Source organism: Terrapene carolina, unplaced genomic scaffold, assembly GCF_002925995.2.
Source record: "Terrapene carolina triunguis isolate 2854851 unplaced genomic scaffold, T_m_triunguis-2.0 Scaffold638, whole genome shotgun sequence".
In the NCBI taxonomy this organism is placed as follows: Eukaryota; Metazoa; Chordata; order Testudines; family Emydidae; genus Terrapene; species Terrapene triunguis.
Window position 1 is genome coordinate 243,021 of NW_020664989.1, and position 16,361 is coordinate 259,381.

Below are 16,361 nucleotides of genomic sequence, written 5' to 3' on the forward strand. Positions count from 1 at the left end.
TCTCGCTGAAGCTTTTCCCGCACTCAGAGCATGTGAAGGGCTTCTCTTCTGTGTGGATTCTCTGATGTCTGAAAAGGTGTGAGCGGTTGCTGAAGCTTTTCCCGCACTCAGAGCATGTGAAGGGCTTCTCTCCTGTGTGGATTCTCTGATGCGCGATAAGGTTTGAATGCTGACTAAAGCTTTTCCCGCACTCAGAGCATGTGTAGGGCGTCTCTCCTGTGTGGATTCTCTGATGTCTGATAAGGGCAGAGCTCCAACTGAAGCTTTTCCCACACTCATGGCATGTGTAGCGTCTCCCTTCCAAGTTTATTCTGTCGCGTGTTATAAGGTCTGAGAGGCTACTGAAGTTTTCCTCTGGCCTCTCCTGAGTCTCACAGGCTTTTGCTTTTCCTGGGAGTGCACAACTCCCGGAAACATTCTCTTTGTATCTTCCTGATAACGTTCCATGTGGTTCTACTTGCTCAGCATCTTCCTGCTGGGGTTTCTCCTCCTCATTCTCACTCACCATCCCATCACCTGATGGGAGACAGAGAGAATCCAGACATAGGTCACTCCCTGTGCCAGAAAGAAAGGAAATCTCAGAGACAGGAATGGAAAAAGGGATGAACAAACCAAAATATGTGTGGGAGAGATCAAACCCTATCAGGAGCGGATTTTCTGCAAACCCTTCTCCAAAGGAGAGAGGAAGGGATCAGTTTTGGTCTGCATCTCACCAGAACACTCAGGGGAAGGCGAGATCGGGGAGGGACCTGCTGCCAGTTGTCAGTCAGAATAGGAGGGAAGCCATGAGTGACATCTGCCATAATGATTCCACATCTGCAGGGAACAATCCTGAGCTTGGAGAGCTCACAGGGTCTTAGTAGGGCATCCCAAATGTTTCCTGCATTCCCAAACAGTTTTTGAGTTGGTTTAACCAATTCCTCACCTGTGCAGGCAGCTCTCGGGAGCACTTCTTTCTCAGAGCCCTGGAGGTCTGGGATCCATGGCTCTTCCCCTCGTTCCAGCTGCGAGATCACATCAGGTTTGGAAACTGGAAACCCTACTCCAGGCAAAGAAAACAAGGGAGGTCAGTGGAATTTGTGGGATACTTGTCACAAAGAATATTCCATGGTTTTAACCCCAGCTCATTTTTAAGCAGTAAAATACCAAGGCCAGCTTCCTTGGCTCAAAGTGGAAGGAGGGTTATTATTATAATTATAAATCATATTCATTACCTTAGTGCCTAAGGACCATCTAACAGTGGGTCCCCATTGTGCTAGGCGAAGTACAAACCCAGAATAATAGATGCCCCATGCCCTGAAGAATTTACAATCTAAATAGCCAAGACAGACACAGAATGGGGGAAGGGGTAGAACCCACTCTTAGAATAGAGATATACAGGCCTGCCTGTAAAGCTTATACTTTAAGAATTTAGGTGTATTTTTATCACTTAGCTACTTACAGGGGTATAAAAACAAAGAATCAAAATCACAGTCCTTCTGTGTTTGGGCCTTCTCTCACGAGGATAGTCGGAGGCCTTGTTCTTAGGCTAAGGCCTTTGGCTAAGCAGCAGGGGCAGCCATAAGCTGGGAAGCGTAGAGTCACATCCTCACATCCCAAACCAGTCACACTGAAATAAGGTGGTATTGGGCTGTTAGGAAGACGATCCTGTCCGGACAGCGCCCATCACCACCAGATAAAGAAAGAGATCTTAAGGTGGTTAAAGAAAATTTAGTTGGATGCATCCTGTCTGGCAAGACATCACTTAACAATAGTTGTCATTGTGAAACCCTCATTTCTGTATTTTTTAACTTTATGGCTACCACTTTTACATTGTTAATCAGTCTCGTTTTCTAATTGTTTCTCTCTGCTGTATAATTAATTTTTCTAGGTGTAAGTTAATTAGGGTAGTGGGATATAATTGGTTAGAGAATTATGTTACAATATGTTAAAATAGGTTAGTTAAATTTCACTACAATGATTGGTTAAGGTATAGCTGAGAATATTACTATATAAATGGGGTCAAACAGGAGGGGGAAGGGAAATTGGAATCATGTTTGTTAAGGGAGGGAATGGGAACAGGGAACAGGGACACAGGCAAGGCTCTGCGGCATCAGAGCTGGGAAGGGGGACACAGGGAAAATGCTATGCAGCGTCAGAGCTGGGAACAGAACACTGGGGAACAGACTAAGAGATAAGCCTGACTGGTGTGAAGGGCTTTGGAATATGCCTGCTTGGATACTAACCCCAGTAAACATTGCATTATCTGCGCTTCAGACTTCTGGTCTTTTGCTGCTTGCTGTCTATGTGACAAGAACCAGAGAAGTGGGAGGGTGAAGGGAAAGCCCTTTAACAAAACTGACATGACCTGATAAGGTAAGCCTTTAAGGAAGGTTTTAATACATTTTAGAATGGATCAGGGATTCCCACAAGGACTGATGAAGGGGCGATGGTAAATACACATTTAGATCCTTTTCTTGTTATATCTTTTCCCCATAAGGTGCACTGGCACACTGTCATGGATCCATAGGATCTGTGCAATCTCCTGACTTTTAAGCAGTCCTTGGGAGGTGCCCCTTGAGTGCACTATACTCCCAAGGGGTGCTACTCTTACACAAGGATAGGCCATGTAGCTTCAACACCTCAGACTGAGCCTCTGGCTTCAACAATCCTATTTCAAACTGTGAGCTCTGCCAGCAGGTCCAGCTGAACGACACTCCTGTTCAGAGACTGTTCCTCAGTCAATGCACAGAGCAAGTTTTTGATGTGATACTGGGCAGACTTTTAAAACATAGCAGGGTTTATTAGTCAACTGAAACACAGCATTGGAAAGTCCTTAGATTAGGACAGAGAAGCGAAGACGACAATATAATCCATACTGGCCAATGGCCTTGAGCCATGTTGCTGTAGAAAATGGTTTGGTGTCCTTTCACTGTGCCTGTCCATTAGTCTTCGCTCTGGCAGAGCTTCCTGCATCTCTGAGCCCAGTTCTTCCTGCTCCGAAAAACATAACTAGTCCATGTATGTTTCACTCAGCCAAGCGGGGATCCTCCCATGGACAGGTGACAATTATTCCCTTGTCTCTGTCGGGTATTCCATTGATGTAGGTTGGTCCCAGCCAGTTCTTAATGACCCATTCGTATCACCCCATGACAGCTACGTGACAAAACACCTCATGTCTCCTGCTCTTTATAATCATAGCAATACCAATCACAGAGGGAAACTGAGGTGTGTATTGGCATCATACAAGTATCACCAAAATTCTTACCTCTATCACACACACACTGCTCACAGTCCCTGGAGAGAAAGCAAAGCACAGGAACTGGACGTTGGTCCAGTGAACAGAGTGGAGGACAAGCTGCAATCCTCAAACCCTGGTCGAAAAGGAGAGGCACATGGGTCCCTACCCATAGAGACCTGATACCTGAGAAGCATTCCTTGAGCAGGCCATAGAGGAAGGTCAAAGGCTTAGATACCCCAAAACTGCGACATCGCAAAAGCACATTTTGGGGAATTAGGAAATCTAGTGACTCAGGTGGAATGGGAGGGAGAATAAAACTACCCCAGTGTGTGGAGAAGGCTGGGGAATTAAACACTAAAATTCAAGAGCAACAGCCTCTAATTCTTCCGGAAAAGGAGAATGTAAGAAAGAAGAACTGGGCCATGCAACCTCAGGATGGGCAGGCTCAAAGATCCAAGGAGCCTGGATAGAAGACAGCTTGTGGCTGCTGCAGATGGGGAGAGAGGGGAGAAGACTCTCTCCAAACTCTCACTCCTGTTGACCCCAACCTAATTTTATGATCTATGACCACCATGTCTTGTGGGCAATTTTATACTCGCTAGAGGGAAAATGTCATGATCAGAGTATTGCTTATTAGCTTGGAACATGCATGGAGGGGCAAGGAGGGGAACATAAATAAATGAGTTATTAAGGGCAGGGACTACACTACAGCCAGGATTGAAGCTCTGAGATCAATCCACCAGTGGTCGATGTAGCGGGTCTATTAAAGACCTGCTAACTCGACTGGAGATCGCTCTCCAGTCAACTCCTGTACTCTACCCCTGACGATAAGAGTAAGATAAGTAGACCCTGCGGTAACTCGACCTAAGGTACATCCACTCCAGCTTTGTTATTCATGTAGCTGGAGTTGCGTAGCGCAGTTTGACTTACCACGGTAGTGTAGACATAGTCTAAGTTTGCTACAGTTCAGGGCCTTATATTAGGTGGAGGCTTTGTGGGAGTAGTTATGCTGAAGTCTGGGATTTACCTGAATAGGCCTAAAGAGAGAATCCCAGGTCAGATATTTTGCACCCTCATTTTGAGAGACTAACGAGGAACCACAAACAGGTGCAATACGCCACAGGATTATGAAAGAAGGAAGTTTGGGGCCAGCTTTAGCAATTAGGTTACTATGAAGTATCTCAGCAGTTGGACGCATTCATATATTAGAATTATTAAAAAATAAGTGATGTAAATCATGAGTATTAATGCTTGATGCTTAATTATGGATGTCCCAAAGGCCACACATGGGTTGGGGCGGCTATTGACATTATTGTAATCAGAGTAAAAGAGCAGATATGGTATATAGCCATCCTATTACCATAATAAAGCAGATAAAATACCTCTCCTAGTTACCATTTTTTCATTTTGTCGGGTCCCCGAGACAGTGTAAACTGAAGCAGAGCCTCCCTTCTGATGGTCTCCCTTGCCCTTTGATATTTGTTTCCAATGGTGTCCATAACTTGTAAGTATGCACAGTGCAAGACCCTCTTTACTATACTTATCTTAGTCTAATCGTTATGTGTATTGATCTTTGCCTATGATTTCAATTATAACTATCTGTATTAAACCAAGTTTCTGTGTGTTTCACCAAATTTTATCTCCTCAATTAACTTTGAGTAGCCATGTACAAGGGCTAGTTGTACCCAATACGTAATCTTATAAGTGTAAAAATTGTACAGGCTACACTATCACCCTGTGACATCATCAACAAAGTGCCCATTTGTGCCTGGGTAGTCACCCTGCTATGGGAGGGAGGAATTCAGTAAGGACTCAGGATCGGTGGCCAGGGTCGCTGTGCATAGAGATGGGGAGGTTATATGGGGAGGGGGTAATGAGTGGGAGAGGGAGGTCAAGAGTTAAAATAATATTTTGGGGGGGAAATGTATAATGAAGTGGAACTGAACAGAAATAAAACTGGAGTGTAGGCTCTAAACCAACAAGGCTTGGGTAGGGATTCGGGGTTAAAAGTCTGGGATCCCCCACAGCTCTAGATCCCCAAACCTCTCCTCCATCTCACTGACCCACCCAGCCCACTTCCTGGGTGCCCTTCCTCCACACTCTCCTCCCCTTCGTCCCATTACTCTCAGCCAGTACCACCTCCCGGCACCTTGGGAACTTCTTGTGTTCCCTCCTTGTCTCTCACTACCTCCTCACTCCCTGCTGCTTCTTAGCTCTAATCCTGCACACACCCTCCCCATGTCCTGGCACCCCAGAATTATCTACTCCCCTCTTCTCCTCCCCTCCCACAGCTCTGTTCTCCCTTCACCCGTGGGGTCCTGAATTGTAACATTATACACTCTCCTATCAAAAGTTGAGTTCATCTGACTGTCACACAAGCCATGCATGAGTCATACACCTATTACTCAATTTAGAATTCTTCCTGGTAGGAATCCCAACACTCTCCAAATAAAATATATGGAAGAAAGGGGAAGTCATTAGTAAAGAATATAAGTTAGAAGGTCAGAATTGTAGAAAATTGGTAAGGGAAGCTATCATAAATCAATGTTCAATGAAAATAAAATGGAAATTTTTAAAAGTAGATTAAGTACATAATTAATCCAAACAATGGTAGTGGTAAATGACTAGACAGAAATGACAGAATTATCAAAAATAATGCAGAAGGGGTAAAAGCGTTCAATAAATATTTCTGTCCTGGATTTGGAGAAAAACAGATGATGTACTCATATCATAAGATGCTGATACAAACCTGATACCTGCACACAAATAGGATAATCATAATTCCCCCCAGGATTTTCCCCTGCTAATGGACATTCTAGGTTCTGCCACACTGTGAAGCAGAGTGACCTTATTCGAGTACAGGCCCCCTCCCAACAGGGTGTAACCCTCTGAGACATGGTGAAACCCTCCCAGTAACAGAGTCTTTCTTTTACACTTATCAAGTTTGTGGGCAATACCAAGCTGGGAGGGGTTGCAAGTGCTTTGGAGGATAGAATTAAAATTCAAAATGATCTGGACAAACTGGAGAAATGGTCTGAAGTATATAGGATGAAATTCAAGAAGGACAAATCCAAAGTACAACTGGTGACAGGCATTGTGGTGGCAGTAAAGGGGGAGGGGAGGGAGTGGGAGCAACACCCTCAAAGGCAATGCTGCCAGTGGGTGGCCCCACCACATCAGGTATGGGGCTGATAGGGGGCCATTCCCTGGGCCTGGGTGCCTGTAAAGGGCTATATAAACTCCACGCTGGCACAGAAGGGGTTAAACTGCTGCTTTAGTCTGGACTGGCCCAGCTCCTCCACACCTGCAAACCATGCCAGGACTGGAGCAGGAGTTAACAGGAGAGACCTACTCTACTCAGAGGGGGGCAACCCTGGGAAAGGAACAGTCTGTGGAGCATCTCCAGTCCCAAAGAGAGGGTTGGTAGCATTCGGGGCTCTGGCCTTCACTGAGGGAAGGTGGGGATCCCCGGAGATCAAAGGGGGAGCAGGCTGAAAGTTGCGCTGGAAACCCAGTAAACTCTGAATGCGACTGAGACACTCCCAGGGTCCCCAGAAGAGGGGCCCATATTCTAATGGAAGCTGTCCAGTTTTTTCCTCGCTTTCTTTTCTTTCATTACTTTATTTACCCTTGTTTGCCGACAGTCGGTTCTTTTGCTGTTTCACCTGGTACCCCGAGAGAGGAAGAAGGTGCCCCAAGGCCTCAGCCGGAGGGCTGAGCCCTGACACACTGGAACAGTGGTTCTCAAACTTTTGTACTAGTGACCCCATTCACACACCCAGCCTCTGAGTGAGACCCCCCTGATGAATTAAAAACACCTTTTTATATATTTAGCATCATTATACATGCTGGAGGCGAAGTGGGGTTTGGGGTGGAGGCTGACAGCTCGCGACCCCCCATGTAATCACCTTGCGACCCCCTGAGGGGTCCTGACCCCCAGTTTGGGAACCCCTGTACTAGAAGAACATGCCCCCGTAGCACCCCTGGGGCAGGGGGCAATTGGACTCACAGAGGCGCACCCCAGAAGGCCTGAGGCCCAGCAGTTGGGCACCAGTTTGATAGGCTGGATGGCCTCTTACTGGGGGCTGCCAGCAGCCTGGCACATGGAGTAGATATGGGAGCAGGAAGCGGGGCAGCGTCCCAGACAGCACTCCGAGAAGGGAAATGGAGAGGGGACGAGGGGCACTGCAGTGAACTCAGCACCCGTCCTGAAGGCCATTAGCAGAAAGTTGTCCTCTCCCTGGCCAACGGGGGTCAGACAGTGACACAGAGATCCCTTGGCAAAGGGTCACTTGGTCTTTGCCAGCAGCTCTGACCTGAGACCTGACAAACCCATCACACCAAATACATCTCTTGGAGGATGGTCATGTGAGGTGTCTACAGAAAGCTCATAACTGGTCAAGACTCATAATGACTGAGATCACTGTATATGTCATATGTAAGGAACAAAGCAATTATATTGAAAATCTACTTTATGGACTTGGAATGGAAAACCAATCACCGAGAGGTAACGGGCCCCGGGATTGGCCCATCCACCTAAGATGGAGTCGTCACTTCTCACTAGTCAGCTGGCAAGGTCAGACAAGTCTCAAGTGACCAGCCTTGCTCCCTCCCAAACTGTCAATGGAAAACCATCGGGGCACCACCAAACAACTGAAACTGGGGTGTGGGGGAAGCTGAAGGTAACACAATGCAACTTTCAGAGGCAAAGAGAAGGGGATAGAGCTTAGAGTTTCTCTGCCAGTCAGGAAGGGGTAGCAGTGAGGGAAGACTGACAGCAGATAGTTGGAGGGTTGAAAAGATTTGGGGTATGGTGGGGGGCGGAAGCAGCTGGGACTGGCTAACCTGGGGCTGGGCAGTCTACATAGGGGACACTTGTTCCTCGTGTGCCCCTTCCACAACCTCTTGCGAGTAAAGAATGCCCCCCCCCCCCCCGTCTCCATCCCCAGAGGCAGCCGTGTCTCAGGCCTCTCCCAAGTTGCACCCACTAACTCGCTTCCAATTTGGGGTATAGCTCAGGGCAACAATTTCCCACCAAGATGAACCCAGCTGGCTGTTCTGGTGCCACAGGGACCTCTGGTGGGTGAAAGGCAGAACTGCAGCACTTCTCGGGCAGAATGTATTTTCTTCAGGCACAAAAAAGAAATTCTGCGCTGGACGTGAATTCTGTGCGTATGCAGTGGCACAGAATTCCCGCATGAGTAACTCACAGCCTGCACAAACATAACCTGCTCACTCCCATCTCTTCTCCCTATGTCTCTGATTCCCAGAGCTGCTGCTGTCATTAAAGCACACAGGCTCTCTCTCCCATTAGTGCTGGCAAGACCCAATCCAGTGATAGGACTGAACCCTTATTTTCCCATCACATGGGACAGTCTCAGCTGAGGGGGAGGTGAGAGTGGAAGGGGGTACAAAGGGAAAAGAGCTGTTGTAGCCATGATGGTCCCAGGATATCAAAGAGAGGGATTTTTAATTGGTTCTAAAAGAAATTACCTCACCCACCTTGTCTCTCCAAGAGATCTGAAAGTGGCAGAAGGAGAAACAGAAAGACAGAGCTCAGGAGTAGGACTCTAAACCAAACATTTTCAATCCCGTGGAAGAAACTACATTTCCCATCTGCCCTTCAGTGTGTTTGTGTCTTATATGCGGGACCACCCCATTCCTCTCACAGCAGCAAGGGGAGACTGTAGCCAGCCCCAGAGGGTCCTTCCCCACCCTGGGATGTGAAAGATCCTTGTGCCTTAGGTTCCAGACTGGCCAAAGGAAGTTACTAGTACTCCCTCCCCAGACTCCCCCAGGGCAGCCAGGGATAATTAGTGGGTTATGGGAATTGGAAGATGAAAATTCATTAAGAATGATGATATTTGTGTGCTTATTATTAAATCCCCAGACATCCACTAATCCCCGTCCTTCTTTCGATGAGCTATAAATATCTAAGGGACTCAGCTACTGATACTGCAGTGAATTACTGCCCCTCCCCACTTTGTATATCAGCACTTTTAAGAACAGGCCAAGGAAACATGGAAATACTTTGAACCAAATTCTGGAAGCTGCTGAGCATGCACAAGTTAAAATGAAACCAAGGCTCTGTTTCTCCAAGGACCTGGCCCCTAGTGCAATAGTAAAGACATTCCCCAGAAATCTGAAATGGCCACTTGATAACTGAGAATGTTATTTATCTATTGACTTCTGGGAATTACCAATAAAAGAAACAACCCAGTGAAGGTGATACCCTGAGGGAAAGATCTCATGTCTCTTTACAAATCAGTATAATCTAATCTGGGACTTTATACACTAAAATGCCTTATTCGTAGCCTTATGGCGATTGCCTGGTGTCACAACGGGGCAGAATTAAGGTTGGGTGACTTAGCTGTGAATTTCCATCCCCTGGCACAGGGGTCGGCAACCTACGGTACGCGTGCCAAAGGTGGCATGTGAGTCGATTTTTGATGGCACGCGGCGGCGGGCTGAGCGGCTCAGCCCGCCGCCGCTCTGGGGTTCCCGCTGCTGGCCCCTTGCCAGCCGGGGTCCAGCTGCCGGTCCCACTCAGCACCCGCTGCTGGCCTGGGTGAAGGAACCCCAGGCTGGCAGCGGGCTGAGACCCCAGCTGGCAGGAGCCGGCGGCCGAAACCCCAGAGCAGCGGCGGGCTGAGCCACTCAGTTGCTGGTCTGGGGTTCCGGCTGCTGGCCCCTTGCCAGCCAGGGTCCCCGCCGCAGCCCCACTCACCTTGCTTCCGGTTGGAGTTCCAGCGCAGGCCCCCTGCCAGACAAGGTCCAGGCCTCCGGCCCTGCTCAGCCCTACCAGCCGCCCGCTCCACTCACCTCAGCTGCCGATCTGGGGTTCCAGCCACTGACCTCCTGCCAGCTGGTTAACAACTGATCACTCAGAAGCCTGTGTGCAGCTTAAAGTATCCAAATACATGCCAGACATTGGAAAACTCAGCAAGGAAAAGGATCACACTAAACTGATAAGATCTGCATTTTAATTTAATTTTAAATAAAGCTTCTGAAACATTTTGAAAACCTTGTTTACTTTACATATAACAGTAGTTTGGTTATATTATATATAGATTTATAGAGAGACCTTCTAAAAAATGTTAAAATGTATTACTGGCATGAGAAGCCTTAAATTAGAGTGTATAAATGAAGACTCGGCACACCACTTCTGAAAGGTTGCCGACCCCTGCCCTAGCATATTGTGATTGCTGTTAAGTGGGTTTGGCAAAATTCATTTTGTCTATTTCTTCTTTTTAATTTCAATAGATGATATCGATATTTATTTTTAATCCCTTTTTTCAATGTTTACAATTTCAATGTTCAGGGCTGTGGGAAGTTATGGGGGTGGTCAGACAACAATTATTTAATTACAGTAAATGTTGAGATTCAAAAAGCCAATTCTTTATAACTGTTCAAACAGAAATTGTCAATGTCACATGCAAAATATAGTGTGTAAATATCGGTAAATCAAACTCGACTTTCTCCAGAAGCATTTCTGTATTTTACCTATATACTGCAATTTAGTCATAAAAATCCAATCCTTTCGAGTGTACTTTTAAGTAATGAAGTACTTTAATTCTTCCACTTCCTAGACTGTAATACTTACTTAGAGGATAATTACACCCTCCCTGTAATGTATTTTACTCTCAGTACCGTAACCCTATCATGATGTAGCTCCAGTCTGGGAGCTCTGCTGAGGCCAGTGGCATTATGATCAGAAGGCGACACTCTGACACATGAGCAGAGACACATGGGAGAGGGTGGCGGATGAGGTAACATGGAGACTACTAGGGTTGAACATGGCCCTACAGAGTGTGGGGAGCAAACTCCCTCTCAGCCTCTCCTTTCTCCCACCTCCCAGAGTCAGTACTCTGATAAATTGTTCCCTGAAATCTAAATAGCCCCAGTATGTGAGACAGTGATTAATGCAGGTGCCTTAGGGGCTGCAGTGCCAACCCCCTGCCTGGACGAGGGGGATGAAGAACTGCAGTAGAAATGTGTTAGGCTGGGAGAGGGCACAGATGTTGTGGGACTGGGAACTGAGTTGACGAAGAGGCCAGAACTCATGGGGGGTTGGGACAAGAAGTTAACAGGACTGGGTAGAGGCACTTCTGTGTATTTTCCCCCTCTTTACCATCCTGCCATATATTTAATTTAGAAACTTTTCATTCACATTTAAACACATTGGAGCTAAGCTGTGTTGAGGCATTTCCACTTACAGTGGTACAGTTTTAATTAGGTGTTTAATCAGATGCTAATGCAACACAAAGCAGTCAATAATTGGTGTGTTTTCATTAATTAACTTGACTGTGTGCTGTGCATCTCTTTTAAAAAAAATAAGATGGTGTGAGCGAGAGTCAAAATTTCAGGCATTAAGAAATGGAAATTAGGTGTCAATTCAGTTCTCATGAGTTTAATCTTGTAATTTTAATTTCAGTTTTGAATCAATATTAATACCATGTTATTTTAATAGCATTTGGGTCTATTTGTATAATTGTTTGCAAGAGTTCATTGGATATTGTGAACCAGCAGTCTTAACCTTTTATTTTGAGATTACTAAATACAATCCAGCACACCACTCATGAAAGACTGCAAGCCCTGGCCGGTGACATGCTCCCTAGAGAGCAAACACCTGACGAGCCCTTTTGCCCTAAAAAGTGCTTTTGGCTTTTTGACATTGCTTTATCCACCCCACCAGAAAATGCTATAGGTGACCAGGTAATTACAGCAGACCTTCACTAGGTATAGTTCTACCAGCTATGTGCCAAAATTCAAATGGTTCTGTTTGTTTTATCTTTCATTCAGCTGTGAGAAGGTAACTAATTTTTTGGACAAAGGAAATGCAAAAATTCAACATTTTTATTAGTGACCTTGGCACAAAAAGTGGGAGTGTGACACAAAGCTCAGAGGAATTGCTAACATGGAGGAGGACAGGAATATCATCCAAGAAGATCTGCATGACCTTGAAAGCTGGAGTAATAGAAAACAGGATGAAAATTAGTAGTGCAAAATTATGCATTTAGGGACTAACAACAAGAATTTTTGCAATAAGCTGGGGATTTATCAGTTGGAAGTGACAGAAGAGGAGAAAGACCTAGGTGTATTGGTTGATCACAGGATAATTACGAGCACCCAATGTGATGCGGCCGTGAGATAGGTTAATGAAGTCCTAGGATGCATCAGGTGAGGCATTTCCAATAGACACAGGGAAGGGTTAGAACTGTTATACAGGGCACTGATGAGACCTCATCTGAAATACTGTGGGCAATTCTGGTCTCCCATGTTTAAGAAGGATGAATTCAAAGTAGAACAGGTGCAGAGAAGGGCTACTAGGATGATCCGAGGAATGGAAAATCTGCCTTCTGAGAGGAGACTCAAAGAGCTTGGCTTGTTTAGCAGAACCAAAAGAAAGCTGAGGGGAGATACGATCGCTGTCTATAAATACATCAGAAGGATAAATACCAGGGAAGGAGAGGAGTTTTTTAGGTTAAGCACCAATGTTGGCACTAGGACAAATGGATATTGGCCAACAATAAGTTTTGGCTTGAAATTAGGCAAAGGTTTCTAACCATCAGCGTGAAGTTTTAGAACAGCCTCCTAAGGGGAGCAGTGGTGGCAAAAATCCTAACTGGCTTCATGACTGAGCTCGATACCTTTATGGAGGGATTGGTATGATGGGACTGCCTACAATGGCATGTAGTCAATCTGCAACTGCTAGCAGCAAATATCTCCAAAGGCTGGTGATGGGACACTAGATGGAGAGGGCTCTGAGTCACTACAGAGAATACTTTCCCAGGTGTCTGGCTCCTGGGTTTTGTCCACATGCTCAGGGTCTAATTGACTGCCATATTTGGAGATGGGAAGGAATTTTGCCCCAACTCAGATTGGCAGAGACCCTGGGTTTGTTTGTTTTTTGCCTTCCTCTGCAGCATGGGGCATGGCATGGGTCATTTGCAGGTTTAAACTAGTGTAAATGGTGGATTTTTTTGTAACTTGAAGTCTTTAAATAATGATTTGAGGACTTCATTAACTCAGCCAGAGGTTAGGGGTCTATAACAGGAGTGGGTGAGGAAGGTTCTGTGGCCTGCGATGGGCAGGAGGTCAGACTAGATGATCATGATGGTCCCTTCTGGCCTTAAAGTCTGAGAGTCTATAAACTGCCTTGCATTGCACAGACACTGATGGAAATCAGGGCCCCATCGTGCTGCGCGTGGCAGAGACCCTGACTGAGATCAGCACCCCCACTGTGCTGGGCACTGCACAGACAGAGAGGGACAGTCCTTGCCCCAAAGAGATCACAATCCAAGTAGACAATGGGTAGGAGGAAAACACAGAGGGGCTGTGACTTCCCCAAGGTCACTAAGCAGGTCAGTGACAGAGACAGGAACAGACCCCGGTAACACCAGAGCCCCGTCACCCACAGCTTGGAAAGGTCCCCAAACCCCACTGTATTAGGCTGCAGGAAGAGGGGGTTTGTCCATGGATGCACAGGCTGTCTTGGCAGGGCAGCTCAGCTGCAGTCCCTGCACACAGCTGGTTGTCCCCTGGGTCAGGAGAAGTCAGTGTCCAGTCCTGTGGGGCTGTGCTCCTGGCTCATACCTCCAGCACTCACTGCTGCCCCTCCGTTACCAGCTGCACTGTTCAGCCAGCCCCAGGCCTCAGTAAGGTCACTGTTCCGCCCACAAGCCTTCAAACAGGGACAAGGTGCACCAGTGCCAATCAGACTGCACTACTGTAAATTCTGTCTATACTAAGGTTTTGCACCAGTGCCTAAAACCAATGTGATATATGCCATCATGTGACAGCAATGCTCCTCTGCCATGTACATTGGCCAAACCGGACAGTCTCTAGGCAAAAGAATAATTGGACACAAATCAGACATCAAGAATTATAACATTCAAAACCCAGTCTGAGAACACTTCAATCTCCCTAGACACTCAATAGAAGACTAAAAACTGGCAATTCTTCAACAAAAATACCTTCTTCAAAACCAGACTCCTAACGAGAAACAGCAGAACTGGAATTAATTTGCAAACTGGACACCATCAAATTAGGCCTGAATAAAGACTGGGAGTGGATGGGTCACTACAAAAATTAAAAACTAAATTTCCCCATGCTAATTTTCCCCTACTGTTACTCACACCTTCTTGTCAACTGTTTGAAATGGGCCACCCTGATTACCAATACAAAAGAGATTTTTCCTCCTGTTGATAATAGCTCACTTCCACTTTAATTGAATTGCCTCGTTAGAACTGACCCCCCACTTGGTAAGGCAACTCCCATCTTTTCATGTACTGTGTATATATATTCTGCCTACTGTATTTTCCACTCCATGCATCTGATGAAGTGGGTTTTAGCCCACGAAAGCTTATGCCCAAATAAATGTGTTAGTCTCTAAGGTGCCACAAGTACTCCTCATTGTTTTTGCTGATACAGACTAACACGGTTACCACTCTAAAACACCAGTGTGGCAGAGACCTTCAGTACCCAAAACAGCAGTACGGTGGCACTAGAACTGGGATCTATTTCTAGCTCTGTCACTGACGGCCTGGGTGACCTTGGAAACGTCAAAGTTTCTCCTCCCAACTTTAGTCTCTTTACCCAGCTGCCCACTCACTGGGGACTCCTTCTCTCCAGAGCCACTCACCACTAAAATCTGTGTGGGTGTCACCAGAGCTAAGGTAGTTCAGCTCTGGAATAGTCTTACAAGGGTGACTGTGGAGTCTCTTTCCCTGGAAGTTTTTAAGAACAGGTAGGACAAATCTCGGTCAGATATAATCTACATATACTTGGTTCTGCCTCGGCAGAGAGAGCTGGACTTGATGACATCTTGAGGTCCTCACCAGCCCTACATGTCTATGATGCTATGCAATATATACGTATAAAAACACAACATACAGAATAAAACCCACCACAACATAATGCAAGAAAAATAAAAAAAAAAAAAAACAAAAAAAACACACAACCTACACTCCACAGCATAAAATGACAATACAAAGGAAAAGAAAGCAACACAATGCAAACTACAACATCCTAGGACAAAAGTACACAATGGAAAATAGCTCAACTCAAACCAACACAACACAGGCACCAAACAAGCTGAGGCAAAACAATGCACCATAAAACTGCAACACAACACGGTGCATCAAATGGCACCATGCAAAACAGCTCAGCGTAGAACACGACAGCACAAAAGAGAATTATTTCAATGTAGGCCTGGAAGGGATCTTGAGAGGTCGTCTACTGAAGCCTCCTGTGATGAGGCAGGACGAAGTATCCCTAGACATTCCCAGACTGGTGTATCTCTAACCTTGTCTTAAAAACCTTGAATGAAAGAAATTCCACAACCTCCCTAGGAAGCCAATGCAATGCAAACACTCTGACCAAAACAGCGCTGTACACACACAAGCTGGGCTTGGGATTAAGGGGAGAGGCAAGACTTGAAACAATCTGGGTACAGTTCCCAGTTTTGCCCCAAATTCTCCATGCAAACTTGAGCAAATTACATCAGCTCTTTGAGCTTCAGTTTCCCCATCTGTAAAATGGAGAGTTGCCTCCCACCATTTGCCTAGTTAGCCTTTGAGCTTTTTGTGGCAAGGACTCTGTCACTGTGGGCATGTCTACACTGCAGTTAGATACTGGCAGCTGGCCCGTGCCCACTGACTTGGGCTCACACGGCTCAGGCTGCAGGGCTGTTTAATTGTGGTGTAGATGTTCCAGTGTGGGCTGCAGGCCAAGGTCTGGCACCCTCCCACCTCGCAGGGTCCTATAGCCTGGCTCCAGCTTGAGCTCAGACATCTACACTGCAATTAAACAGCCCCTTCGCCTGAGCCCTGTGAGCCTGAGTCAGCTGGCATGGGCCAGCTGGGGGTTTTTAATGGCAGGGTAGAGATACCCTTGGTGTCTGTTCAGCACCTGTAACAATGGGGACCCTGATCTTGGTCAATGTCTGTGCAGGAGCCCTGCACAACAGGGGGCCTGACCTCAGTTGGGGGCTCTGCAACTCCCGGCATTACAGGATCCCTGATTTTGTTTGGGGTCCCTGCAGCATCTGGCAAAATGTGGGGGCAGGATCTCTGTCAGGGTCTCTGCAGTGCCCAGTACAGTGGTGGGGCGTGATCTGGGTCGGGATCAGTGCAGTGCC

At 46.5% G+C, this 16,361-nt stretch overlaps 1 pseudogene; it reads right to left on the bottom strand.

The window, feature by feature from the left end:
* LOC112124981 overlaps window positions 1-16,361 on the bottom strand; it is a 573,457-nt pseudogene that overhangs the window by 222,505 nt on the left and 334,591 nt on the right.